A 21,597-nucleotide genomic window follows, 5' to 3' on the forward strand; every position below is an offset into this window, starting at 1 on the left:
AGAAATTCCAAAACAGGTTTATTATTTTTAATAATCCAAATGGGTTTATCATCCAGAATTTTATTGAAAATTGAATTCAACAGGTTAACAAAAATTTTGTCGGGAATTCATTAAAGAGTTGGAATCACAGGTAACATGACGGAATTTAACAGGATTTTTATGAAATTTGGTATAACAATGAATCCCAACATATCCCCCTATGAATCCTATTTCAGTTATGAAGGTCTGTTGGGATTGATCCCGAAAATTTCGAATGTAATTTCTGCTCTTCAGGTTTATTTTCTTCTCCAGTGTTTTTCAGCTTCATTTTATTGCTGCTGCTGTGTCCTAACTGCAATTTTGCTTGGCGCGTGCAAGTAATGCTTTGTCCTTTTCTTTTTAAAGGTCAGGATTCTGGTTGTTGTTTCGTTTTGTAGGTTTGTTTTTCAATTCTATCATTCGTATATTTACAGGTCAGTTTTGATTCTTTAATGCTTTCTTGTTAAATTTTTTCTTCAAGGCTTTCGGGGTAGATAGAATGTTTTTGGGACCTTCCCTCTTGCTTAACAGGAAGAGCATTGTGAACTAAGGGACTGGTCTTCTCCTTGACAACGTATCAATCCCTGGTTCACATTTTCCATTTTATATTGTTTGTTTTTTCATGAATATATTTGCACTTTTTTTATTTCTAGCAGCTTTGCCCTGACATAGCAGTACACTTTTGTGTTTATTCTTTCAGTGTTATTTGAATTTGTATTTAAAATCTCATATATATATATATAATAAAAGTGTGTGTGAAAAATATTGAACAGACCACACCAAAAACTCAGATGCGCACCACAGCAAATCTTTAGGGCAAAATAAAGGCAAAAAAAAATTGTTCAAGAAACAAATTTTTAGTGATACAACCCACTTGTTCTCTGGGAGAAAGGGGATGTTGAGATAAACAGTGGTGCAAATAGTATGTGTAGTGATTGCAATACCGGGATGCCGAATACTGGTCTTTTGAACTATTTTACAGTTTCATAATGCCGGTATTTGCTGAGGTAAAATACGGGTATTTTTGGTATCAGCTAAAAATAGTAAATAGTTTTTAATTACCGAGTTTTTATCTTAACTTATTCCAAAACTACTGTTACATTTAATGTACGCTGCTTGACAATTGCTAAGGAACGATTACGTTTTTTGGAATAGTTAAGAATAGATAATGATTAAAGAAACAGAACAAAATATATAGATAGTAGAGAGGATGTGTGTTTATTATAAGTACAAAATAATACAGACATTGCTGCATCAAAGAAGTAAAAACTGAAAAATAAAAAAATAATCCTACTTAGATGATTTTCATACAACCGCAAAAAAATGATCTAAGTCTGAATGATGGAGACATGAGTACCTTAATATGATGTATGATTACCAGGGACACTGATGCACAATTTAAATCTGTTTTCCATACTCCCCACTATTGAGGAGTGCTTGGGGGATGTTTTCCCACTCCTCTCTCTATGCGGATTTAAGTTCTTGTACTGTCCTGGGAGGGACGGTTCTTCGCGCAACACGTCTGCCAAGAGCCTCCCAGGCACGCTCAATTGGATTTCAGTCGGGAAAGTAAGCAGGCCACTGCATTGGGAGAATGTTTTCACTTTGTAGTGTGTCTGACACTTCAGTACGCCAGTGTGGCCATGTATCGTTGTCCATGAAGAGAAAGTCTGGACCTACAGCCCCCCTAAAAAGATGAACATGGTACATCATAACATCTCTGCAATACATTTGCAATGTATCGCTTTCTCATTCAAAAATGTGAAGCGGTTTTCTGCCATTGGAGTGCATGATGCCTGCCCACACCATGACACCTGGGCCGTACCGATCACGTTCGCAAACAAATTTTTGTGCATAACGTGTTCCATGCTCTCTCCACAGTAGTTGGTGACCAGAATCACTTGTCACACTGAAACGAGATTCGTCAGAGAACATCACTCTAGACCAATTTTGATGATCCCACCAACATGTCCCTTACACCAGCATAATCTCTCTCGACGATGGCGTGGTTGAACTTGGATGCAACGTACGGGCTTCCATGCATACAAACCGACATTATTTACTCGCCGTGAGATGGTTCTTGCAGAAATATGCATACCGATAGAGGTTGTTAGATTTGCAGCTATCTGTCCAAGAGTGAAATTTCTGGTCCTTTTTGCCACGAGGGCTACATAGCGATCCTCTGAAGGTGTGGTGCTCCTACCACGACCCCCGGCATGCTTTTACAAAACATTTCCCCCTTCAGCGGAAAATGTTTTGTAAAAGGAACTTTGTCTTTAATCGGAAGATGGCACTTTTTTATACACCCATTGCAGCAACTACGGTGGTGACACTTTGACCTACTTCCAGTCATCCAACCGATCATCCACGATCGCAGATACTCAAATGATGTCTTGCTGACATTTTACTCTTAAATGTTTCAAGAACCAAACAGAATTTCAGAGAAAAACCTTTTTTAATATCCAGCACTATTTTTGGTAAAAACCAAACAGCGTGAATTTTTGTACGAATCTTGAGCGTGTATGCACTGTCTTTAATACAGATAACGAGTCTTGGTTTACCATGCCATCTGAACTTGAATTTATTTCCATTGGCCAGGTGGTTGGGGTACAAATTTGCATAAATCACTTGTTCCTTAGCAATTGTCAAGCAGTGTACATTTCTTTTTCGATGAGATAATGCCGAAATCAATCTATAAATGTAAAAATTCTGCTTGAAAATTAAGAGTTAATAAAATATCAATCAATAAAAGTAGCAGAAAGATTACAAAATGATATTTTCATTACTAGATGATGTGATGAGACGCAGTTTCGTGCATTTATGTGCACTATGTTTTTACTTCCTCCATTTTCTTGATCACTCACTTGCCCTTTTTTAAAGTTGATTTTAAGTTTAATTTTGAATGCATATCTGCTATGAATAATTAATTACAATTGTAAACTGCAGCAATACTTTATAGTATTTGTTTTTAATTCTCAACTGTACGGAATTTTGAGATTACCCTTTTCTTGTTTGTATAACAAATGGTAACTTGTCACCGGTATTAGTGTGTTGTCCTTTCTCGCTGTTTAGCTGTATACTTGGCAAGACAATATTTTGCAATTATAAAGTGTCTTAAAAGTTTACATAGAGGAAAAGGGTGATCAACTGGAACAAATTTTCAGATATTAACATAGTTAAAAAGATATTTGAAATGAAAACGAACAAAATAAACTAGCAAAATATCAAACTCGGGTTCATCGTAAATTTCAAACCGAAGAGTTAGTAAAAAGCAAACACAAACTTATCCTCATCAAGAGAAAACTATTGAAGATGTTGTTGATATTGAATTGTCTCTCGAAAAAAAATTACAACTAGCTTTTTATTTTTAAAAAAAAGCTACACACAATCAGGTGAGTGCACATGGGGGAAGGGGGGGGGAGAGAAGGGACACCTGTTGACCTGAGCCTGAAGGGGTCCCAATATTTTTGAAACTAGGAGTTATATATAGGGGTAAACAATATGGAGGGGGCCTGGAAAAGTCATCTGTGACAGGCCTCAAAATTTCTGTGCATGCCCCTGCACACAATGCAAAATAAACACAAACATCACAAATAGTTTTCCAAAGCGAACATACCGAATTATTTGAAGCTGAAGGATTTCCACACAATTAGAGGAGGTGTGTCGGGTATTATTAATGTTACCACCCACTTATGTGAGTTCAGATGGAGTATCTTCAACTGTAGGAAATTTTTTTTGTTAAAATGAATTTCAGGCTTATTAGTGACAATTCAATAGATCTATTATGTTTCTTACTATTGCTGATTTTTTTTATTATGACATTTTTTCCTTGATTAATATTCGTTTTTGTTCACAATAAGTTTTTGTAAATTATATAGTTTTTGCACAAAAATATGAAATATGGCAATGAAACAATAAGCTTTTAATAGGTTTTTGAGAAATTTCTAACACCGGTATTCCGGTATCAGGTTTTAAAAAATACCAAATACTGGTATTGCACTTTTGGTCCGGTATTGCAATCCCTAAGTATGTACTTTTGTATTTCAAAAGTAATATCAGAATTTTATTTTCTTGTGTTCTTTGGGTATATGCCATTCAAGTCTCTAAATTCTTTCTGCTAGAGATAAAGTAAAAATCTTAACAGTTTTGAACCACAATTATTGAAAGATAATTTGTTTTCCTATCTTAAAATACACACTAGCTGTTGACAATTTACTGAAATTTGTAAATCATGTAATTTCAGAAATCCTGCATAAAATTGGGAGACAGGGGGATTTAGGGTCCCATATTGTATTTGCACGTACCATCTCTTAACTACTTCTATCATTAATTCAGTCTAATAAGTTGCTTGCTTTTATTATGACTAACATTTTTCGTAGTTAACATAAAACTGCTTACTCTGCAAACAATTCACAATTTAAATTTTGTTATGTGCACAATGACAGAATACAGTGGTGAAAAAAAAAGGAAAAAATTGACAACAAATCGTATCAAATGAAAAATATGTGAATTAGTTGTACTTCTATGCATTCAATTACTTCAAATGAAAGTGTTAACCTTAGCTGTGATCAAATCCTGATGCAAACAAACTTTGGGTACCTACTTTTGTTTCCTGAAAAAATTTAACAAACGAATCTGATAGAGAAATTATTCTAGATTCTATGCGGTAAAAGCTGAAAGAAATCACTGATCATAAAAAAAACACTCGGAACATCGACAATAACATTTCCTTTGTGAAACTGCTACCACATCCCCTTTTGCTGCTTTCAATTTTCCGCGAACTTCATAAACAAATGATCCGGCAACCTTTAAAAATGCTACAATTTCTGAATCCGTTTGGTCTGCAGCTAAGGTGACAATAACGGCATGTTTCTTCATTTTCTAAGTAAGAATAGGGTCTGCCATGTCTATCTCCAATGAAAAAATCTATGTTTCTGTAAAACACAGAAAAATGTGGTGTAATGTGTGTCCTCAAATAGCTGCCACACCCTGTACACAGGCTTTAACAAAAAGAAATACTGTGATCAAAAATGTTTTACTTAATCTATCATGGGACATATTGGTATAAATGATCACCAATATTACTGCATGAAACATCCCAAGTAGAATGTACCCAAGTAGCATCAACTCATTGGATTTTGCTCGGTCGATCATCGACTCCTCCTAAACTCATCGCGTAACGCACACTGATATCGTTGCGATCAGAATCCGAGAACCGGTTTTCAAGGAGCTGTTTTTCATCAAAAAACAAAATGGTAACGATCAAATTTTTCGATTAGTATTTGCCGGTCAAAATTTCATCGGAAAAAGAGATCGTAACGATAAAAATTTCCGATGAAAATTTTCCAAGCGGAATTTCATCGAAAAACGAAATTGTAACAATCAAGTTTTCCGATAGCAGTTTGCTGAGCTACATTTCATTGGAAAAAGAGATCTTAACGATCAAATTTTCCGATGAAAATTTGCCAAGCTACATTTCATTGGAAAAAGAGATCGTAACGATCAAATTTGCCGATAAAAATTTGCCAAGTTACATTTCATCAGAAAAAAATAGGTCATTTAAATTTTCGGATAAAAATTTTCCCAATCTAAAATTTTTGGAAATCTCCCAACTGTTAAAATAGGATAAGTTTTATTATTCGAATATCCGACTATTGATCAAACGTAAGGCTATACGGAACATTCAGGGTTGAGAATCGGAGGAAAAATGACCGAGACTGACTTCGAATCCGACTCCTGGATTTTGGAAGGGTTAACTCCGACTTACTGCAAAATCAATTCAACTTCAACTCCACAATTCCGACCCCGATTACCTCACTGGAATTGCGAACAAAATGAGACTCCGACTCTTAAATGATTTCTCTCTATCTCTAAAACAATTCCACTCCGCTCAGTTTGACTCCCAAAATTACCGACTCCGACTTGGTTTGCGGGCAAAATGACTCCGACTCTTCACTAGCTGTCGCCACAAGCATATTCACTGAATAAAATTCTCACTTTCCGTTCAGAAATCTGTCATGGCCTTGGCCCCAAATAGATGGCGCCACAAATGATTTTCCATTTAACACATTATTTCCTCCATGGAAAGAACATTACTTGTCTAGTGGTTAGAATATGAAGCTCGTATTCCAGAGGCTTAGGGTTCGATTCCCAACCAATGCAACTTAGGTTAAACTCATGAATCACGTTCATCAAAAGAAATAAATTAGAAATTAAATAAACAAGTTATTAAGAAAAATTAAAAGATGTTAAAAAATTGTCCCAAATGACTTCATTCGGAAACACCCCTCCTGAAAGTTTTCAAGATGGTGGACCCCCTTCCCACAGTTAAATTATTTTCCTCCTGCTTGTCTCTATATCGCGGCTGTTACTACTTCTCATCGTATTTTCATCCTAAATTCATCGCCTCGAAACAGCACTGCTCGTATATTGCTCCAAATCTCATCGGTATAGGAGCAAAATTCATAGGATTTCGATGATCGGATTCTACTATTCCCGATGAGACATATTAGAGCAGTTTCCGATGAAAACTCATCGGAAGCCGATCATCGGCCGATCAAAGTTTGATCGGATTTCGATGAATGGCCGATGATCAACCGATGTGTTGATGTTACTCGGGTATTTTAAAAAGTCATCGCTGATGTTTGTTTTTTACATAGTTATTCAAGAAAGCGAAAATAAATTTCGTTATCATATGTTAAATGTGCTGTTATACTCAAAGTGAAATATTAAATCAAATTCTGACTGTTACAAAAGGACTTTCGAAAGATTAAAAAATTGCAGTAGTTTGAACCCAACAACAGTTACAGTACTAAAACTTGTAAAACAGTTGAAGTTGCTTTTTCCAAGAGACTGCTAATCCAGTTGCAGCAAACTTTCACTGACAACTGAAGAAAGTCTTCACTGTTGGCAACTTTTCAGAAGAGAAATTAAAAATCTATTAAATGAACTGACTGAAAATATCTACATTATATCAAAGTACCCCATGTACTAAACTGCCTTGCTCTCCTCTAAACATATTTACTTCATAAAGCAAAATCATAGAAATTATCTTGTTTCAGTGATTTCTAAATCTTTTTGTATGAAAATCAAAAAGGGCCACCAATTTTCATCAGATTCCAGAGCTATTCAATTGTTAGCATTTTTAAAAGTTAGTAGAAATAAAGTTTGAATGAAAGTGGATTAATGTACATTTCAAGTAACAAGTTTTAGTTTTTTTTTCTTTTTTTCTTCCATAATTTGTTATAAAATTGGTTTTGTGTTTCAAGGAAGAAATGCAGTAATATTTATTTTTTCTTCTATAGTTTGTTCTTGATTAGTTTCATAGTTTAAAAATCCTTTATTGATTATCCATTATGATCGTAAGTACAAAGTTGCTGTTATAAATCCATCTCTTGTGTCTATTTGATCTTTTGCCTCATATGCTTTTCTCTGATTCAACTGCTTTACATTTTGACTGTTGCCCACTGCCATGACTAATAACAAGTTCTCAGAATCAGCATAATAAGCATTTCTTTGGATCAACAGATCATGATGTTTAAGAGATCAACAGACAAACAACTTTTACATTGTGCAAATTTCAATAAGTGTGCAAGTCCATGTTTCATGGAATTTTTCATTTTTTTAAAAATATTTCTTTTATAGATTGATATGAAGAATAATTTAAGATATGACTTAAGAATACCTACATATCTCATTAGTTCAGCTTGAAAAATATATAGCTCTGTAACTCCATTAGCTCCCGTTAACGAACGCTAATGAGTGAAATGTCATGTATTTTTGACAAGAAGATCTGGGTTACATTTTCTTCCTGTATAAAATCGAAAATATCCATCAAGTACAGTTGATGATAATCCAAAAACAGCAGAAGTTTTGTCATTTATTCAACAAATATTTCCCTTTAACACTCTGGCTGTGACGGTTATGAAACTGGTTAAAGAGTAGATGGATTGGTATTTAGAGAAGATGAAATGTATGGATTTATAAGAAAAACATTATACTCGTGATCATCAATGCTAAATTTGGCTCAAAGTCTAAATTAAAACCTGTACTCAAAAAGGAGACAAGGGTTTAAAGTCATATAGTAATTGTAAACACATAAATAACTTGGCTGGCTGGGTGGGTGGGAAGGGCAGGATAGAACACGAAATGCAGCCACCTCCTTATGGTGGTTTCGGGGTTGTTAATGTACTTGTAATACAGTTGCATTTTTATCAAAGATCTTCATGGTACACATTCATTGCAAAAAATTTTTAACTGAACTATAAAAAAAAAATATTGCGATGTGCAGAAAAAGCTAAAAAAAATTTATTTTTGGTTAATTTCACGAAACTTTATGGCTTATGCGAGAATTAAAAACTGTAAAGGAATGTAAATAACATAAAGCCATATGAATAGAGTTTTAAAAGGAAGCATTTGAATGGTATCAGAATGAAAATGTTATGCATTTTTATTTGGACATTTTAGAAGAAAACTGGGAATTATATGTAAATTACGTTTTCCTGGTAGCTGAAATTGCTTTTCCAAAACTTTTTTTTCTACCTATCAACTCAAAACAGGTAAATACATAGGAAAATGGACGTTCCGAGTCGAAAAGAAACATGCATCTTTAGGACATACCCTATGACAGTTAAAATATAAAGGTGTTGAATAATAAAAGGCATTAGAGGCAAAAGACGCAAGAGACAGATTTATACAAACAACTTTATTCTTACGATCATAATTTCAAAACTGAATCATAAGGCTAACTTCAAACCCTTATCCAAACACTGACATTTGTTTAAAATCGTATAGTAAGTGTCAATGTAAGTCCTGTAATGAGATTATCCTTTTTTCTTGGATGGATCGGAAGGGCAGAGTAGACATTAAGTGCAGCCAACCCACCTTCTTGTGGTGGTTCTCGGTTGTTAATGCAATAAAATATATTTGCATTTCCAGCAAAGAGATGCATAGTGCACATTTATTGTGAAAAAAATATTACTGCACTATAGAACAGGGTTTGTTAGCTCTGGGAAAACCTTGAATTGTCAGGGAAAATGACAGTTAAAAATGTCAGGGAAAAGTCGGGGAATTTTCCAAATTTGCCCCCCCAATTTTTTACTAGGAAATTTTGTTCCATGAGATCTAATCTTCATTCTTATCGATGTTTTTTGAGTAAAAATGAGGCAAAATGACGCTGGTAATAAAAAAAAAGTGGCTACTGAAAAAACGTAGACGCCATTTTTGATGATTCACAAGATAGAAGTAAACACGATCCTTAAATGCCCAAGTTTTCAAAAGCAAAACATAATTAGATGTTTTCTTCAACTGCAAACTAATGAAAATAACACAAGATGTGCTGCATTTTTTTTTTTTTAATTTTCTTCATTTTAAACAAATTTCTTGAGAAATGAAAAATTTTGTTCATAAAACTTAATCTTATGCTCATTGCGCTTGGACGCAAATGTGCTAAAAAGTTTTCAACTGAATTGTAGTTTAATAAAGATTTATTATTTTAAAATTGTTTTCATGCTACAAATTCAAAAACTATTTCTTGCTTTTTGGCGTTGCCGCCATATTTGATTATTCCTAAGACAGAAGTAAGGAAGACTTTTTAAGTGTCTAAGTTTCCAAAAACGGCATTGGATGTTTATTACAATGCAAACTATTTTTAAAAAACACGAAATATGCCTTTTTTTTTTTTTTGCGTTTTTGAATAATTCATAATTATTTTCTGGAAAAATGCAAAATTCTATCTTTAGGATATTTTTTTATTCTAATTGATTTAGACGCTTATGTGCTAAAAACTGACTATTTTAATCTTAATTGTAGTTTTTTAAGAATTATTAATTATTTATAACTACTTTTATGCTACAAATTCAAAAATCTTAAATTTTTCACTTAGTTGCCATATTTGGTCGCTTGCACCATTGAAGTAGATGTAAATTTCCAAAAACAGAATTGGATGTTTACCTCAGTGTAAACTATTGAAAGTAACATAAAATATGCAATAAATTATGAATTTTTAAAAATTAATGATTTTCTATAAAAAAAATTCTGAAAGCAACCTTTAATGTGCAAAAGCAAAAGAAACTGATGATTATTGGCATTGGTCTATGATTGGCAGATGTTGATTTTTGCTATTATGCATTACATGGTATGCCGATTGATGGAACAAGTTAATCATATTTATACTGAAAAATAGCTTTGTATTTTGCTCAATATATTTTGTTTTATATACTAATAAGAAAAAAAGTATTGTAAACCAAAAGCGGATGCTAAAAGATTGCTGCGCGATTACAGCAAAACGCTAATATTACCCATGACATGTGACATGGAAGAAACGCTAAAATAAGTTGAAAGTACTTTGTTTTCAACAAGTAGTAAACTATTAAAACGGTTTTGAACAAAATGTTTAAATAAAAACTTAAAATTTTGATCAGAAAAGTGAGAAAAAAAATCCAAGTTTTTTTTTTTTTTTTAAATCTAATGGGAAAAGCTTCAGTTCTTCTGTATTGCTACTTTAAACAATTTTAATTATTTTGAAAACATTGGTATTTAAACTTAGTTTTGAATGAAGCAAGTAGCCTGGAATTTTCTAAAAAATAACCGGGAAAAGTCGGGGATTTTTTTTTAACCACAAGTGTATGAACCCTGATAGAAGGAGAAATATTGCAATGTACAAAAAATGGTTGAAAAATCAATTTTCGTTTAATTTCATGAAAATGTAAGGTTTATTCGTGCACTTAAAACTAAAGGAATGTAGGTAATCATAAAGACATGTAAAAAGAGTGTCAAAAGGAAGCATTTGAACTCTTTTAGAACAAGAATTTTAAACACTTGTATTCTCTTACAAATTTTGGAAATTGGCTGTTTTTTACCTTTTTTTTCAAACCTTTAAGCAAGTTTCCCGGTAGCTAAACCTTAATATTTTTCAAAAATAATACCAGAAATGAATTTCTCTTCTGCAAATACATTGCATTCCAAATGTGCATGTCAAAGTTTAAAAATTAAATTTTTATGACATACCCTAATGGGGTAAAGGGGGTCAAAAAGTGCCAAAATCATCCTAGCACAATTAATAAATAGCCCCTAAGTAGTGTTAGATTTCAGTAAATATGGTAGTTCTAAAAGTCAGAAAGTAGTGTTGATCTGAAGCAATTAACTAGTGTAGATCTAAAAATTGGGTTTCAACATGTCAGATTCCAATGAACTTTGAAGGTTTGATGTCATTGGAAAGGAGGAGAAAGAAAGAAATAGGGAATGTTGGAGAATAGATTTTGCAATTATTCAGTTATAATGTGTGCATTTATCTTCTTTCAGTTAAACACCACCGTTTTTTTTTGTGAAAGGCTGCGGATAATTGGGAGTTCTCTGTACATCTCTTTTTGGTGATACTGATTGAAATTAGGTGATCTATAAGTATTCCAAAGTATATATTTTTTACCCTTCTTGTGCATCAACACCACCCAGAGGTTCAATAACTGGTCTAAACAACAACATCCCTATAATAATAATCCCAACAAAACATTACAAATCTGTATCATTTTCAGTAGTCCATATCGCAGCAACACCAATAACATCCAACTTCTCAACTATAATGTTGCTTTTCATTTATTCCATCTTATTCCTAACACTTCAAGCATTGGTAATGAATATTTTAAGCATGCTTACATTGCTTTTGTTTAACAGTTTCAATTCCTCATATCAATATTGTTAAAGTGACTAGTTATTATATATTTTATTTCCCTTTTTTAACTGCCCAAGTAAAAATTAGCATCATTTTGATGTCTAATCCCAGAGAAACTGCCCCCCTTAATATTAGGTTTTGTGGTTGTGAATCCTCTAAAAGCAAATCAGTAACCATTTTGACACCTATTGAACTCAGATGTAGGCCATCCTTCACAACCCAATCATGCAAATATCAATCACGAAAATTCCACACATCAGTGAGCCTTGTTTAACAATTTTCGCAAATTTCCTTAAGTACGAGGCTCATACACTTAGTGACCTAATTCGATAAACTTTTATGCAATTTGTATGTGGGGAAGCAGATCAACCTGAGTAGTTGATTGAACATTGGTCAAAATATCTGTGTATTAGGAACTTCCATTCCCTAGTAAACTCATCATTTTTACGGTAATCTGAATCAGTAGCACCCACAAAATAGATTAATCCTCTTAATCAAATATTCTCCATTTTTTTTTCTGAAACCATACTTACATCTTTAACCTAAGCCTTTGGTAAACAGCACCTTGCCACCTTATATTTCGCTCGGCTAGTTTTGCTACCTACCTCACATACCAAATATTCTCTCAAAATGACACCCTTTGTTTCTCAGTCTAGCTCCTGACAGGCACCTAATAGCCTCTTGAATACTTACACTATGTGCAATTGCCCCAGGGCAGCCAATTCCTGCATTCCTTTTATTAATTTCCTCTTGTGAAGGGACAACCATGGACATCATCCTAACTTTTAAATTTACCAGTGCACCACTTTTTGTGCAAATATAATCCTGCTCAGAAGCAGAACATATGACTTAAATCACAACAAACCCACCCATTTCCCTTACCACTTCTTACTTCTTTTAGAAAACAACACCCATAGTTACTCAATTGATCCCACTGGCAAATATAACTAGAATTAAGCAAATTTGCAAAAATTATGCAATACATACTAATAATTAGAAAAGAATAATTTAGAAATAAATGAAATTAAAAGTGCAGAATCCTAAGACAGCAATAAAGCAGTTAACACTGAGTTACAATGTCCAAACCAGGGCCGTCGCCAAGGGGTGTGTGGGAGAGTTTTTTAGAAATGAGGTGGCTAATTTAATTTTAGCGATGCAACAAATGAAGAAGGGAAAATCTTTCTTGTTTTAAAAAATTAAAAATAGTAATTATAAATGAAAAATAGTAGTAATAGTGACAAAAGTATTTTTTTCTGTAAAATTTGAATAGAAAATGTTATTTTAAAATACAATTTAGGAATATCCATGATTCTCTTTTATTAAGATTATCTGAGTAAGGGCCACGGAAATGTACGCTTCAAGTATTTTTTTCAACAAAAAAAGGGGATTCAGTGCTCTGTTCACTAGGCCACTTAGTTGGCATGTCTGCATAGTCGGGAACTATGGACTCAGTATTATTCATAGAGTAAAATTAGCATAATGGAAAGGAGGACCTCTGACAAAACTAACATGATGCACGCCTTGCCTCTTGGAGGCCCTGATTATACAAAACCATGCTTAACGGTCCTTCAGTGGAAAAAAAAAGAGAGAGATAAATAAATATGATAGCTTCATAAGGGCAGCCGAAACATTCCCATATGTAACTTTTTTGATGAAAAATATTGTCCTAAAAATCATTGCTGCATGTGTCGGCAAAATCTGCTTTAAAAAGAAAATAAAAAAAACAGTTAAATACAAAGAGAAAGATTCAAAATATTGTAATGAATACTCACACCAGAAGTTTTAAGTGTTTGAAAATAAAAATGTTACGTTAATCCAAACTTGATCAAGAGATGCAGGAGGCATATTTAAAATAAAATGAAGTAGAATAAAGACCAAATTACCACACTCCTTTCAAAGTGTTAAAAGTTCTTTTTCTGGGGCCGCAGATGCTTGTGTTTCTAGAAAACAAAACGATTTGGCTGGAAATTGAATGTTTTACTATGGAAGATCCAAGCAAATAATTTGTTTTCGGAAAATTGGCAGAAAGTTTTACCGCAATATGTTTACTAATAAATTAAATTTAAAATGAAGATAGGGCTGTAGCCAAATTGAGGAAAGGGTGTGGAACTGCAAACTCTTTTTACGTCCCCAAAGATGGCTTGGAAGTGAATTTTTGAAAATGTTCTCAAACCCCATCCCTTGCCCTTACGTCATTAAAGATGACCTACACATGAGTATTTCGGATTGCAATCTTGGAAAACTTCCGTGAGAGTGCTCCCAACGTAACCCCTCATTAACGCCCTAAGTCATTCAAGGTCGAATAAATTTCGTCTTTTGGACTTTAATTTAAAAAAAAAAACTTCCGGAGGTCTCTTGAACCTGTCTTCTTCCCAATATCACCGAAGATCCTCAAAAATTTCATTGTTAAAGGCTTCAATTCCAAAAATTTCCCAGGGAGATCTCCCAAATCCCCTCTTCCCTAAACCAGTATTGAAGATCACCTATGATTGCATTAATGGAATTTTAATTTTGAAAATTTGCCAGGGGAGGATTCCCAAATTTCGCTACCCATTAGCATTTTCAAAAATCTTCTAAAACTGTTTTCTACAGATTGAGATTTTTTCGGGAGAATGCCCCTCTCTCTCACCAACATCATTGAAAAACGTCTTAAATCTCGCTTTTAGTGCTTCATTTACGAAAAATTTCAGTGCGCGAGCAACTTCCCCCTCTTTCATCGAAGGTTGGCTTAAATTAGGTCTTTGCAGCTTTAATTTCAAGAAACTGGTGGTGCACTGAATTTTAACAAAGAAAGCCTACAATCGCGTTTTTAAGGCTTCCGTTTTTTATGATCATTTGAAAATTTGGACCCTAAACTTTAATGGTGCCTATCTCCTTCTGAACACGTTTGGGACCCTTATTTTTGACTTTATCTTGTTTGTTCTGATGTGTACTATCTCTCCTTTAAGTTTTACCCAAGAGTTCAGAAACCCTGTATATTTCTCCAAGGTGTTTTCTTTTTTTTTTGTGTGTTTGTGTGTGGGGAATTCTATAACTTTGTTAATACTTTACCAAACTTCATAAGTAAGGCATCATTTTTAAGATTTTTTCACCCCTTTCAGTGAAAACTAAACGCCCTATCCCCATTTTTTGTCTATTTTACTGAAAAAAAAAGATTTGTTTTGTTTTTTATTGCGTATTGCATTATAATCTAAAGCACACCAAAATAGAGGCCCATTGGTTTGAGCGTCATGCTAATTGTGTGAAGGGGGATGTTTTTTCAGCAGAATTCTTTTCAAAATTTCCATGAATATGTAATCTAACCTCACTGCAGGATACATAATAAATTGCAGTAGTATAGCTTTCTACAAATATTTAACAAAATGCATAGATTCCAACTCATTTTGCTGCTTTATTATTCATTGCTTCAGTGTATGTCATCCCAAGATGGAGGTCCATTAGCTCAGTTGGTAAGGGTATTGATCTAATAACACAAACATGATGGGTTTGATTCTTTTACAGGGCAGGAAATTTAGTTTTGAATGACTCATTTTCCTCTGCTGAATTCTGATCCTAGTTTCTATGAATCTTAAACCATTAGGGGCAGAGAGAGAGGATTCTGAACCACAGTTGTGTAGTTTCAATAAAATCAGAAAAGAGAGTTTGTTTTAACATGGTAAATTGCAGCATTTATGTACATTATTTCTCAAGGTTTTTTTTTTTTTTTTTTTTTTTTTTTTTTTTTTTTTTTTTTTTTGGGATATGCTATAACTTCTAAAAAATTTCATCAAACTTTATAAATAAGATCCTTATGAATGTTGTTCTAAATCTACACTTAAAAAATCAGATTTTTGAACCATTACTGTCGAGCGAGCTCAAATGTTTCTCATGGGTCAGCTAGTTACGTAATAAAATATAGAAAAATATTAAAGTTAAAACAAAAATATGCAGTAAAAAGTACCTGTCTCGGTAAAAGCAAAATCCACCCCAAGCAACAATTGACGCCCTCTTGCTTTTGATTGTAAATATTCAAAAGCAAGATTACAGCATTGTTAATATTATTATTCTATGTAGTTATTTTATTGCTGAAAATAATTGAACAAAAACATCTTCATCCCTAAATTGTTCCTTTTAAAAATTTGTTTTAAGTGAAATACTTTCTTTATTCAAACTAAATTAGTGTTGAGTTTCGTAAGCATTATTATCTAGACCTTTTTTTTTTTTGTTCTTTTGCATCTAAAGATCATTTTAGTGTGTGTGTGTGTGAAAATGTGCATTTATTACTAAATCTCTCATGAAATGCATACATTTTTTAAGTTGTAATGTTCTTTTTAAATTTTTTTTATAGGTTTTTGCTGTTTATCTGACTCACAGGTATCGTAAGTTGTGGTTACCTTTCAAGGAGAGAGCATCTCTTTTATAAAGTTTAGTCACCTAACACTTCTGATGAAGCATCTTATACAGATTTATTTATTTAAAAATTTTTGTATCTGAGTGAGATATAAGAAGAGACAAATTTTATTGTGTGTTTTGTTTTTAAAATTTACTTGCGTCATGTATTGTATTTGTTAAAAGCAACATGATAAAGAATATCAAAAATTATTCTTTCATAACAAAACTTGTTCCATGGAGCAATTTTTCTACATTTTGTTTCACGGAGCTTTTTCAATTAGTTTAAAGTTATGGAAATAATTTTTGATTTTATGTATAGTTGTTATAAGAATTCCAGGGGTGCCCATGAAATGGGTGGGGGCGGGGGCATGTTGCAGAGTGCGGCATTGAAATTCTTAGAGGCATTTTTCTCTTTTCTGGAGGGGGTCTTTGGTATTTGGAAGCTGGGGTGGGATACAGGTGCACCATTGTTCTTGATGGTATGGGCACCCCTGAAAAATCTAATTGTATATTTTAGTCTTTCAGTTTTATAGTTATGAAAACAAAATTAGGTTTTCTTTCATAATTATTTGACGAATCCTAATTGTATAGGATGGTCTTTCAATTTTGTATGATGATTATTTTAAATGTACTACGAAAGAATTAGTGATCAAATATAGTTTTTCAAATTTTATGCTCCTTTAGTTTTCTGATATTTTAAATGGTAATATATTTAAGGTGTTTTTTTTTTTTTTTTTTCGACACTTCATAAATTTTATTTTTATTTGCATTGATTGTAAAATAGAGTGCTAATGTAACTTTTTATTTACAAATTATAACTAAACTGTCAAATATAGCTGCTTTTTAAAACTTGAACAGAAGTATATTATTTACCTTGAGCATAGACCTTCTGAACCATTATTTCCCAAATATTTTTAATCAGGTTATGGTCTGGGCTGGTGATGGATATGCCATCCCACTATTATTTTAAGATTGATATCACTATGTAGTTGAAGATGCAGAGTTCTTTGTTGCTGATAGTCCTGTTCTGAATGTCTTCTGCAAACACATTTTGACAGTTTTTGTACCCATTTTATGATTTATCAGCAATGTAGTTCTACTACATCTGAACGTTTCTTTCACTTATCAATATTGAATCACGACCGAATTGACATTTTAACCTTATGTCTGATTGTGTCCACTAGCAATTGTGAGTAATGGGACTACCCTTAGAGCAGGAATTAAAATGGGGGGAACAAGTCCAATCAGTGACTTAGGAAAAGCTGACCCCAAGTCACAAGATTCAACAACGACCAGCACGTTTTACGTTAAACAAGCGAATGAAATCTGATTTCTTCCAATGCTTTGCTTTAAAATCTATCATGTAATTTGGATGCTTGGTTTCATGAATGAAAGTCTTCATTCCCTCCATTTTATCTCTTCTCAATGGGACTTCTCAATGGAATAATGAAAGTAAAACCGTTTGAGTCCGAACAAATATAAAATGGACTTTTCCCACATACTAACCCCAAGAAATGCATACATTACTGTTTAAGCGTATACCCACATTATGCATACTTGCCAAGTTGTAAGGTTTGGCCATACAATGTACTTTTCCCCCCTATATTATGGTTGTAAGGTAATGGTGTGAAATTGCACGTTTCTTACAAGTTTTACACAAGTTCTGATGCTCTTTTATAAATAAAACTGAATTTCAACAGCTAGGGCTTCTTTAAAATTCATTATAACATGTGGTAAAATGCGAGGAAGAACCAGAACTTTGTCTGATGTATGTCTTATACATCTTCTGACATCACATGAGCCGCTTATGAGCCTTGGTTTGGTGAACGAGGGTATGGAATTTCCTCAAAGGAAGGTTCCATATTGAAAATATTTACTAAGCAATGTGAAAAACCTTGAAAAGTATTAAGATTTTCAAGTGCTTCAAAAGGTTTCAAAAGCTAATAGTTACAGTACTTGAATTCTTTAGGAATTCATTAAATTTTTTTTTCTCAATTTCATCTTGCCTTTTTCATCATTGAATAGTACTACTTGAAAACTGGTTCTTGTAATTGATATTGCAATCCATTGCATCCATGCCCATCACTTAGGAGGGTCAAGAAGGGGCATTTGCCCCTGGCTTTGAGAAACCAATGTCTTTCCATGTATGTGGTCATGGTTTTTGTTGTTTTGTGATATAAAATGCATTGAGTGCTGTAAACTCTTTGACCCACCCAAAATATTAAAATGACAGGCCTGATCGCATGGTGCAAATCTTTTGATATTTTCGACAGTTAGAAGTTTTTTCAACTTATGTTCCTTTACATTAGCTTATTTTATTTTTTGTTCTAATAATTTATAAACTATGTTACTTTTTTTTTCAAAATGTGCTTGCATTTAACACGAACGTTGCAAAAAATCTCTTCTCATGCTTGACATTTCAATTCATTTACATTTTAAATATTTTAATATTTTTGATGCTTGGAAGTTTAACATAATTCTGTCAAAGAACAACTTAATTTATTTTTTATTTTTATACATAGTAAATTAATTTATTTTTAGGAAACTAGCCAACATTGAGCATAGCGAAAAATTGCTCCTCATGTTTCAAATTTCAATCCTTTTGCATATCAAAAAATATTTTAATATTTTTGAAAATTGGAAGTTATATTAACCAATGCTACCTTAGATTAGCTAATTTTGTTTTTAATTTTGGTAATTAATAAATGTTTTTCCCCTAATACATACTAACATTTAACACATACTTCCCTGAAAATCACTTCTTTTGTTTGACATTTCAACAACATTACAACTTATAAGTATTTTAATATTGACATTTGGAATTTGTTTTAACACATTGCTGCCTTAGATTAAGGTATTACATCTTTTTTACAATTATCTAATTTTATTTTTTTAAAAATTGCCAACAAATTGCTTCCTGTGTTTGAAATTACAATCTTTTTGCATCTGTAAAACATTTAAATACTTTTGATGGTTGGAAATTCTTTTAAAATGTTCCAGTTAATTTATTTTGAATTTTAATAATTCATTTATTTTTTCTTTCCAAATGTGCTAACATCTAACACATACATTAAATCACATAAGTAAAATAAATATTTAATTGAGAACTTAAAAAAAATTAATTAAATTGAAAGAAAACTTCTAAATTGTTCAGTCGTATCATTTAGGTAACCCTTAAACCCATATTTAATGTCTCATTTTCATTTTGAAATCTGTTATTGCCGTTTTATGGTTTTGTACAGAAAATTGTAAGGTTTTTTAAGTAGACATGTTGACAGGTATGCATTATGTCATTGTGTGCAGATTTTCTTACTTCTTGTGTTTTGAAGAAAATAAATTTTGAAGAAAATACGGAAACAATATATATTTTATAAAGACTACAGTGGGAGCCTGTTTTTTAGTTCAAGAAGTGCTGGACAAAACAATAAAGTCGTAAGTCAACTGACATCAACCAAAAGATACTAATATGTATACCAATTGATATAAAATGATTTTAGAGCACTAAAAGTATTTTCCAGTGCTGTAGAGTCTCGAAACCTCTCCGCAGGACAAAAACTCCTCTGCGAGAAAACCTGTTGCTCTCACATTCCGGATAACCCATCATTTTCAAACTTGGCCACTTTCTAATCCACATTACACCTGATTAATTGTATTTGTTCTTTATTTATCTATTCCACATGTTTCTGTTCCTTGGTTGTTTGATTGGCTTCATTTCTTCCTTGTGTTACATGCAAATGGCTAACTTCAAATTCTATCCATTTAACGTAAATACTGTGAGTTTTTCTTTTATGTCTGTTTACTTAAAACTTTCTTGTTGTGTATTGAGTTTTTTTTTTTTTTTTTTGCTATGATGTAGGACATTTATTATAAATTTGAAATGGCTATTTACATTTTTCTCTTGACCTGTTCTTTATTTACATTAGTTCATTGTCTTACTAATCTAGTGTAAAAAAAAAAAAAAGTAAAACATACCTATCTGTAAAAAGTAGCTGCAAAATTCCATGTGTTATACGTCCAGAATTGTGTATATGAATGTGGATCAAATGAAAATGGAACGGGACTGCAAAATAAAGTAGCATGCTTTATTTTTAAGCAACAAACTTGCACAAACATTTGTCCCAGTAATTAATGCCTTGATTGCAAACCTTGTTTAACTGAAATGGAACTATTTTGAACAGTGTTCATGACTTAGCTGTCCATGTTAAGCTAATTACCTTTCCAGGTGTTATATTCAGAATGGTATAACAGGATTTCAACCAAAATTTCACTGCCCCGCTCCCTGAAAATGGTTAAAGAATTTTAAAACTTCTATGTAAACATGAATATCCACTTTTTTTGGGGGGGGGGGGGAGGACAGACTTATAAGCTATGGCTGTTGCTAAAAAATAGTAAACAGTTTTAGGGTACTGAGGTGTTGTAGAATTGTTGTTAACAATGATGAAATACATGCACAAGAAACAAAACCTTTTTGTACTGAAAATAATTAAATAAAAGCAATGTTAATAAAACACAAAAATTGTAAGAATATTGCATGTATGTGTTTTGAGATTGCAAGAATTCCCCCGTTTCAATGGAGAACATAGTTTTATGGTTGAAAAAGCATCTAACAAATGCTAAAGCCAGATGTTTTTTTATCTTTTAGTTCCCATCTTCCATATTGAAAAAGTGGTTCTTTGTATCCCTAAAGCATGTATTTGCAATTTTCGTGCTTCATTAATATGTTGCTTATATCTATTAGTTACATGTATCTAGAAATGCAGGAACTTTTTCATAAGAAAAAAAATCTTTTCAACTTGTATTTCTTTTCAAGCACATACGAAGTGAAATGCAATCTTTTTCTGTCCTTGATAGAAATTATAATTATCTTTAAATTTTGCACCTTAACCTCCAAAGCAGAAATGAGTATTATTTACCATTATTTTAAGTGAAATCTAATTTTTAGAGTTTTTTTCTGTGTATGGAAACAAATCATCCTATGTATAATAATTGCTAATGTACTCCTGAAATACCTTCCTACTAAAATGAAGCCTAAGTTAAGAACATTTAGTGGGATAAACATAATTGATTATAAAGAGTTAGATAAAAATGTAAAGAAAAGACAAGATATCAAACACAAACTTTTGCGATGTAGGAATACAAAAAAAAAATCCAATACAATCTAACGATATTGCTACTTTTTTTTTTTTCATGCATGAAGAAAAGATGCTGAAAGAACAGTCTCATGTGAAGCTACTTCTAATCCTCATATTATGTGTAACTCACTGCACTTTATTTTCTGTATTACAGCTTGCCAGCAATATTGGCGAAAAAAGGAAGTAGTATAAACCACTCTCACATCTTTGCTCATATCCCTTTCTACAGTCTTCATTTAGCAATGCTTTGCAGTTAAACTACTATAGCTGCTGCTACCAAAAAAGTAATAAATGATGCCATACTGTTTTTTTTAAGTCACAAACATTGTGTCAAAATCTTTATAGATGTAACTGTTGTCCCACTGCCATCACAATCTTATTTTTCTGTACACTGGGACTAGTCGCTTC

General features: G+C 32.6%; 1 protein-coding gene across 1 annotated transcript in view; it reads left to right on the forward strand.

Moving 5' to 3' along the window:
- LOC129231533 (tetraspanin-13-like) overlaps window positions 1-16,118 on the forward strand; it is a 38,046-nt gene extending 21,928 nt beyond the window's left edge. The window contains exon 7 of the mRNA XM_054865875.1: window positions 16,014-16,118. The gene's annotated coding sequence lies outside the window, so the exon portion shown is untranslated. The remainder of the gene's footprint in view (window positions 1-16,013) is intronic.
- Window positions 16,119-21,597: the final 5,479 nt, after the last annotated feature.

The sequence above is a fragment of the Uloborus diversus genome, chromosome 10, assembly GCF_026930045.1.
Source record: "Uloborus diversus isolate 005 chromosome 10, Udiv.v.3.1, whole genome shotgun sequence".
In the NCBI taxonomy this organism is placed as follows: Eukaryota; Metazoa; Arthropoda; class Arachnida; order Araneae; family Uloboridae; genus Uloborus; species Uloborus diversus.